Source organism: Theropithecus gelada, chromosome 9, assembly GCF_003255815.1.
Source record: "Theropithecus gelada isolate Dixy chromosome 9, Tgel_1.0, whole genome shotgun sequence".
Lineage (NCBI taxonomy): Eukaryota > Metazoa > Chordata > Mammalia > Primates > Cercopithecidae > Theropithecus > Theropithecus gelada.
Genome location: NC_037677.1, coordinates 5750875 through 5757812, shown reverse-complemented (window position 1 = coordinate 5757812; position 6938 = coordinate 5750875). Strand labels below are relative to the sequence as shown.

At 49.0% G+C, this 6938-nt stretch overlaps 1 non-coding gene across 1 annotated transcript; it reads left to right on the top strand.

Annotated features, from left to right (window-relative positions):
- Positions 1–549: 549 nt before the first annotated feature.
- TRNAV-UAC lies at positions 550–622 on the top strand. Its single transcript has one exon. It is a non-coding gene; the product is annotated as a tRNA-Val (tRNA).
- Positions 623–6938: the final 6316 nt, after the last annotated feature.

Sequence of the window (6938 nt, the reverse complement as noted above, 5' to 3'; positions counted from 1 at the left end):
TGGGGATTGCAACTGGAAGATTTGAAGGCTGAAATCACCCATGTCTGGCAGATGCTGCTGGCTGACAACCTCAGTTCCTCCTCACGTGGGTCTCTCCCAGGGTCTCTCCATGTCGGCTGGTGTGAGCTGACTGAGAGAGAGGGAGGCAGAGCCTGGCAAGGCCATGTTGCCTGTCATAGCCTAACTTACTTTTTTATTTATTTACTTATTTATTGAGACAGGGTCTCGCTCTGTTCCAGGCTGGAGTGCAGTGGCACAATCTCAGCTCACTGCAACCTCTGCCTCCCTGGTTCAAGCAATTCTCCTGCCTCAACCTTCCAAGTAGCTGGAACTACAGACACATGCCACCAAGCTTGGCTAATTTTTTTTTTTTTTTTTTTGTATTTTTAGTAGAGATGGAGTTTCACCATTTTGCCCAGGCTGGTCTTGAACTCCTGACCTCAGGTGATCTACCCACCTTGGCCTCCCAAAGTGCTGGGATTACATGAGTGAGCTACAGTGCCCAGCCTCATAGCCTCATAGCCTAGCTTTGGAAATCACATGGCATGTGGTTCTATAGTGAAGTGGTTATCACATCTGCTTTACACACAGAAGGTCCTGGGTTCAAGTCCTGGTGGAGCCATGGTGAGGTCTACTATTTTCTCACCTGTCTTGGGATGCTGAGGCAGGAGAATCACTTGAACCCAGATGCAGACATTGCAGTGAGCTGAGATCTGGTGAAACTCTGTCTCCAAAAAAAAAAAAAAAAGAAAGAAAGTCATACAGTGTCCCTTTGCCACATTCATTTGTCAAGGCAGTCAAAAAGTCTCGCCGGGGGTTCAAGGGGAGGGAAGTCGACTCTACCTCTTGAAGGGAGCGGTAAAGTTCTGCAAGAAGAGGTGGGAGTGGAAATGTGGGAGCACCTTTCAGACATGGGCTCTGCCATGTTTCCCTTTCCTAAGTTACTGGAATGGCCTCATCACTGGCCTTGCTACTTACACTTTTTTTTTTTTTTTTGAGACGGAGTTTTGCTCTTGTTACTCAGGCTGGAGTATGATGGCATTATCTCAGCTCACTGCAACTTCCGCCTCCTGGGTTCAAGCGATTCTCCTGCCTCAGCCTCCTGAGTAGCTGGGATCACAGGCGTGCACCACCACATCCGGCTAAATTTGTGTTTTCAGTAGAGACGGGGTTTCTCCATGTTGGTCAGGCTGTTCTCGAACTCCCCACCTCAGGTGATCTGCCCTCCTCGACCTCCCAAAGTGCTGGGAGTATAGGCGTGAGCCACCGTGCCCAGTCCCACTTTGTTGTTGTTGTTACTGTTTTTGAGATAGAGTCTCGCTTTGTCACCAGGCTGGAGTGCAGTGGTGTGATTTCAGCTCACCTCAACCTCTGCCTCCTGGGTTTAAATGATTCTCCTGCCTCAGCCTCCCAAGTAGCGGGGATTACAGGCACCTGCCACCACGCCTGGCTAATTTTTGTATATTTTTTAGTAGAGGTGGGGTCACCATGTTGGCCAGACTTGTCTTGAACTCCTGACCTAAAGTGATCGGCCCGCCTCAGCCTCCCAAAGTGCTGGGATTACAGGCGTGAGCCACCACACCCAGCTTACTTCTACTTTTGTACTTCCCTTTCTGTGGCTCTCACAGAGCAGCTTGGGAAAACCAGAAACAGATTAGCTTGTGCCCTTCCCTGCCTCTTACTTCTCAGGGTCGAACCACCAAGGAAGCCAGGCGGACAGCCCAGTCTCTTGCCACAGACGCCTCTCACTCAACCTCTCTTCACGCCCCAGGCCTCCTTTCAGTTCCTTAAACAAAACAGACCAAGCCAATTTCCTTCCACCTCAGTGTCTTCCTGGAAATTTCTTTTCTCAACTTGTCATGAGTTTGATTCCTGTTCGTTCTTCTTGCCCCAGCCTAAATGTCTCTCCCTGGACAGGCACCATCGCTGATTCTGCTCTAAAAACCCTTCCTGAACTCCTGTCACATCACTTATGCCAACGTGGATGAAGCTGCAGGATGTGATGTTAGGGTGAGGCAAGCCAGGCACGGAGAGACAAACACTGTAAGATCTCACTCATATGTGGCCTCTAAAAACAACAAATCTGGCGGGGCACAGTGGCTCACGCCTGTAATCCCAGCACTTTGGGAGGCTGAGGTGGGCAGATCATGAAGTCAAGAGTTCGAGACCAACCTGACCAACATGGTGAAACCCCGACTCTACTAAAAACACCAAAATTAGCCAGGCGTGATGGCACACACCTATAATCCCAGCTACTCAGGAGGCTGAGGCAGTAGAATCTCTTGAACCCGGGAGGTAGACGTTGCAGTAAGCCGAGATCGTGCCATTGCACTCCAGCCTGGGCGGCAGAGGGAGACTCTGTCTCAAAAAAAAAAAAAGCCACAGGGCTCTGGGTGGTAAAGGACAGGTTGGCAGAATGGATGGACCGTACCAGAGAGCTCTGTGTTTAAATCACAGCCTGGCCTGGCATGGTGGCTCAAGCCTATAATCCCAACACTTTGGGAGGCCTAGTAGGGAGGATCATTTGAGCCTAGGAGTTCGAGACCAGCCTGGGCAACACAGTAAGACCCTGTCTCTACAAAAACTTTTAAAATTAGGCCAGGTGCGGTGGCTCACACCTATAATCCCAGCACTTTGGGAGGCTGAGGTGGGGAGATCACCTGAGGTCAGGAGTTTGAGACCAGCCTGGCCAAAATGGTGAAACCCTGTCTCTACTAAAAATGGAAAAATTAGCTGGGCATGGTGGTGCCCGCCTGTAATCCCAGCTGCTCGGGAGGCTGAGGCAGGGGAATCGCTTGAACCTGTGAGGTAGAGGTTGCAGTGAGCCAAGATCGCACCATTGCACTCCAGCCTGGCAACAGAGCAAGACTCTGTCTCAAAACAAAAATTCGCTGGGCATAATGGTGTGTGCTTGTAGTCCCAGCTACTCAGGAGGCTAAGGAGGAAGGATCACCTGAGGCCAGGAAGTTGAGGCTGCAGTGAGCTAAGATTGTGCCACTGCATTCCAGCCTGGGGCGACAGGAGTGAGACCCTGTGTCCAAAAACTAATAATAAACAAATAAATCACAGCCCAGGTGGATTAGCCCCTTACCTTCAATCTTCTCGCTTGTAAAAAGGTCACAATACCTACCTTGCCACGTGGCTATGAGAGGAAAGCCTGGCACAGAGAAGGTACATGATGACAAGTCGTTACTGTAGTAGTATTTTGTTCGTAATGTGTCATTAAAGGTAATTCCATGGCTTGCTGGTAGGGGGGATCTTGGTTTACCCAATAGGAACATGGAACAGTAGTATCAGATTATTTTGTATCTTAGATTTAAGACCTACGCAGGCAAGGTGGGTCATGGCTGTAATCCCAGCACTTTGGGAGGCCAAGGCGGGTGGATCACCTGAGGTCAGGAGTTCAAGACTGGCCTGGCCAAAATGGCGAAATCCTGTCCCTACTAAAAATAAGCCGGATGCAGTGGCATGCGCCTATAGTCCCAGCTACTCGGCAGTCTGAGGCAGGAGGATTGCTTAAAGGCAGGAAGCAGAGGTTCCAGTGAGCCGAGATTGTGCCGCCACACTCCAGCCTGGTGACATAGCGAGACTCCATCTCAAAAAAAAAAAAAAAAAAAAATGATTTAAGACCTAAAACCGTCCAATGCAGTTGAGGCTCAACAAAGCTCAGTGACTTGTCTGAGATCACACAGATGAGGATCCTAAAATACACCTGGCCCCCTGCCCTCTTAGTAAACAGAGTGTCACCTTCTCACACTGTCACCTGGACCATTTTGACATAAAGAGATCAGGCTGCGTTTGCAACTTCTTTCAAAGAGTTGGGAAATTTTCTTTCTGCCTCTTAAATATCAGTGACGATTATGCCTAGACCGGAATTTTAATTTCCCATTCCAGTTTCCTGAAGAGAGTACAGTGAAAGAAAACTCTAGAAATTTACTGACCTTTTCTCATTGGCTTGACGCCATGCTTGACTTCTCAGTGGGGCTGAATTTCCCCTCTGGGTCTGACTCACATTTTCCAACACACAAAGCACCCCGTTCAATAACAACCAGACACTTGTACTGTTCCGTATCAATCTGGACCAAAAGTGGGTTGCTAATGACAATGAACAAATCACCGGCAAGCACCACATTTTCCCCTGCGTTGTTTTTCAGTTTTCAACTTGGTTTCATTTTGCCATGACTAAAGAACTTGCTGGCCAGGCATGGTGGCTCACACCTGTAATCCCAGCACTTTGGGAGGCTGAGGTGAGCAGATCGCTTGAGCCCAGGAGTTCGAGACCAGCCTAGGCAACACGGCGAAACCCTGTCTGTGCAAAAAATACAAAAATTAGCTGGGCGTGGTGGGCTTGCCTCTAGTTCCATCTCCTTGGGAGGCTGAGGTGGGAGGATTGCTTGAGTCCAGGAGGTAGAGGTTGCACTGAGCTGATATTGTGTCACTACCCTCTAGCCCAAGTGACAGAGCAAGACCCTGTCTAAAAAAAAAACAGAGGCCAGGTGTGGTGGCCCACACCTGTAATCCCAGCACTTTGGGAGGCAGAGGCAGGTGGATGGATCACTTGAAGTCAGGAGTTTGAGAGCAGCCTGGACAATATGGCGAAACCCCGTCTCTACTAAAAATACAAAAATTAGCTGGGCATGGTGGCGGCCGCCTGTAATCCCAGCTACTCAAGAGGCTGAGGCAGGAGAATTGCTTGAACCTGGGTAACAGAAGATGCAGTGAGCTGAGACTGCACCACTGCACTCCAGCCTGGGTGACAAGAGTAAGACTTCATTGCAAAAAAAAAAAAAAAATGCGGGGGCCAGGCCCAGTGGCTCACATCTGTAATCCCAGCACTTTGGGAGGCCAAGACAGGTGGATCACGTGAGGTCAGGAGTTCGAGACCAGCCTGGCCAACATGGTGAAACCCTGTCTCTACTAAAAATACAAAAATTAGCCGGGCATGGTGACAGGTGCCTGTAATCCCAGCTACTCAGGAAGCTGAGACAGGAGAATCACTTGAACCCAGGAGGCGGAGGTTGCGGTGAGCTGAGATCACACCATTGCACTCCAGTCTGGGCCACAGAGCGAGACTCCATTAAAAAAAAAAAAAAGAACTAGTCTGGGTGTGGTGGTTCACACCTGTAATCCCAACACTTTGGGAGGCTGAGGTGGGCGGATGGCCTCAGCTCAGGAGTTCAAGACCAGCCTGGACAACATGGTACAACCCCATCTCTACTAAATATACAAAAATTAGCCTGGCATGGTGGCATACCCCTGTAGTCCCGGCCACTCGGGAGGCTGAGATGGGAGAATCGCCTGAACCTGGGAGGCAGAGGTTGCAGTGAGCCGAGATCACACCAGTGCACTCCAGACTCGGTGACACAGTGAGACTCTGTCTCAAAAAAAAAAGAAAAAAAGATGGGAGGCCGAGGCGGGTGGATCACGAGGTCAGAAGATCGAGACCATCCTGGCTAACACGGTGAAACCCCGTCTCTGCTAAAAATACAAAAAATTAGCCGGGCGTGGTGGCGGGCACCTGTAGTCCCAGCTACTCGGGAGGCTGAGACAGGAGAATGGCGTGAACCCGGGAGGTGGAGCTTGCAGTGAGCGGAGATCGCGCCACTGCACTCCAGTCTGGGCGATGAGCAAGACTCAATCTCAAAAAAAAAAAAAAAAAAAGAAGTTACTAAAGAGGCTGAAATGGCAGTGAGCCAGCAGCAGACCCTGAGCTCTTGGGACTATAGATCTACATGGCCAGCTCTTCACTGCCTGGGTTAATTTATCTTTACCGTAGTTTTCCAAGTGACAGGAGTGGTCAGAGAGAGAAGCAACTGACAGTGACATGAATTCACCCCTCAGACGTCCCCAGCTGTGTGACCTATTGCAACACCCTCGACCAATTTATTTTGTTGGCTTTTCCCATCTGCCAGCATCCAAAAATGAGACAAGCTGAAATAAGAACTCCTCCCAGGCCTTAGGGGTAAATAATAATTTCCTCTTTTCACCCAAAGATGAAGTGGTCCACTTCACAGGCAAATCATTTTGCAGACTTTCAGAGAGGTCTTTCAACGTGTTTCACCCACAAACATCTGGAACCAGCTCTTCTTCTTTACAAGTTATTTTCAGCAAGCAGCAAAATACCATTCTGTAGCATAGCACTTCCACCAGGCACATTTCAGGCTGCCTGTGTTGCCACAGGGCCAGTGACTACACAGATTGTCCTCCTGGGCAGATTGGCAAGGAAAGATCTTCAATGATATGTTATATAACAAATGGAATGCCTGTTCCTATAGTGAGGCTCAAAACTACCTTAGATCAAAATTAGACCAGGTGTGTGGTTTTTCTTTTTCGGGACATTGTCTCACTCTGTTGGCCAGGCTGGAGTTCAGTGGTGCAATTACGGCTCACAGCATCCTCGACCTCTGGGGCTCAAGCAATACTCCTGCTTCAGCCTCCTCAGTAGCTGGAACCACAGGCGCATGCCACTGTACCTGGCTAATTTTTTTGATTTTTAGTAGAGACGGGGTTTCCGTATGTTGCCCAGGATGGTCTTGAACTCCCAAGCTCACTCAATCCTCCTGCCTCAGCCTTCCAAAGTGTGGGGATTACAGGCATGAGCCACTGTGCCTGGCTTGAGGTTTATGATTTAGAGTATGTATTTAGAGCAAATATTGTAAAAGGTGGTCCCTCAAGAAAAAAAGAAATCAGAGTCTCTTTGTTTGCTTCTGTCTCCAAAGAGGGAAGAGCAAAAGTCCTGAGCGACGTGGCTCCTTTGGGCCGAGCTTCGTGGAAGATGAGGAGATCATTAGAAACCACCGACTTGAAAATGGGGGTTTCCTAGGACAATCAAGACTCACATTTGACTTTTTTTTTTTTTAAGATATGAGAGCTTCTTATTTTATCTCCTCTGAAGTTAGTCAGTATTCTTTCTGACTACAAAACACAGCTAAACTGTA